We start from the raw sequence: 1,253 nt of genomic DNA, 5'->3' as shown, positions 1-1,253 counted from the left end.
GACAAATTCGGTACACTTGCCGAATGGGAATTTGTTGAGAGACAAGTTTTACCTCGATCAAGTTTATGGTGCCGTTGCCGGGGATTGATTGTGCATCGACAATGATTACATTAGAGGATCACTAGATTGGGCATTTGTATTTTGTTTGATTTAATTTTCTTTTTGGTTAATTCGCTTTCCGTCTTAGTTTAATTCTTCCCCTCCCCTGTTTCTTAGTTTTTCTTTGCTATTTACAATTCAGTTCACTAACCCACTAACTGTTTGATATATTGCATCACTGAAACTAACAAGTAATTCTAATAAGATACTTTCTGCATTGCTTTTCTTGCTTGTACTCTGTTGGTTGTATGACAGGGAGAAGAAGCGGAGCTTCAACTTCCTTTGATTCTGAACCTGAGAGAACCTTCTTAAGATTAAGAAGGGAGGAAAAATAAAAACGTGTAGTGGGTGCTGAAGAAGAGGAGGAACACTGTGAAGAATACTTTGAAACAACCATGGAAGACCATCGTGAGGAAGAGGTGCACAACCATGGTGGAAGAGGTAGAGCAAATCCTGGTAGGGAAGATAGAAGAGTCTTGGGCTCTTATATCAACCCATACCCAGGGAATTGCGGAAGTAGCATGCAAAAACCAACCATCCATGCCAACAACTTTGAACTAAAGCCACAGCTCATCACCCTTGTTCAGAACAATTGCTCGTTCAGAGGAGGTGTTCAAGAAGACCCCAGCCAACACTTAAACACCTTCCTGAGAATATGTGACACAGTGAAGTCTAATGGCGTTCAACCTGACGCCTATAGACTGTTGTTGTTCCCATTCTCTCTCAGAGACAAGGCAACCAAGTGGTTGGAGTCTTTTCCAAAGGAGAGCTTGACAACTTAGGATGATGTTATGAACAAATTCTTAGCAAGATTTTACCCCCCTCAACGAGTCAATCGGCTGAGAGCTGAGGTCCAAACTTTCAGGCAACAAGATGGTGAGACTCTATATGAAGCATGGGAGAGGTTTAAAGACCTAACAAGGAGATGTCCATCTGATATGTTCAATGAATGGGTGCAGCTGCACATCTTCTATGAAGGACTGTCATATGAATCAAAGAAGGCCGTAGACCATTCATCCGGAGGTTCTTTGAACAAGAAGAAGACCATTGAGGAAGCCATAGATGTCATTGAAACTGTAGCTGAGAATGACTACTTCTATGCTTCCGAAAGAGGGAACACTAGAGGAGTAATGGAGCTGAACAATGTAGATGCT

This window comes from Arachis duranensis, chromosome 5 (assembly GCF_000817695.3).
Source record: "Arachis duranensis cultivar V14167 chromosome 5, aradu.V14167.gnm2.J7QH, whole genome shotgun sequence".
NCBI classification, from domain to species: Eukaryota; Viridiplantae; Streptophyta; class Magnoliopsida; order Fabales; family Fabaceae; genus Arachis; species Arachis duranensis.
The sequence above is the reverse complement of the archived record's forward strand: the minus strand, read 5'-3'. Positions refer to the sequence as shown.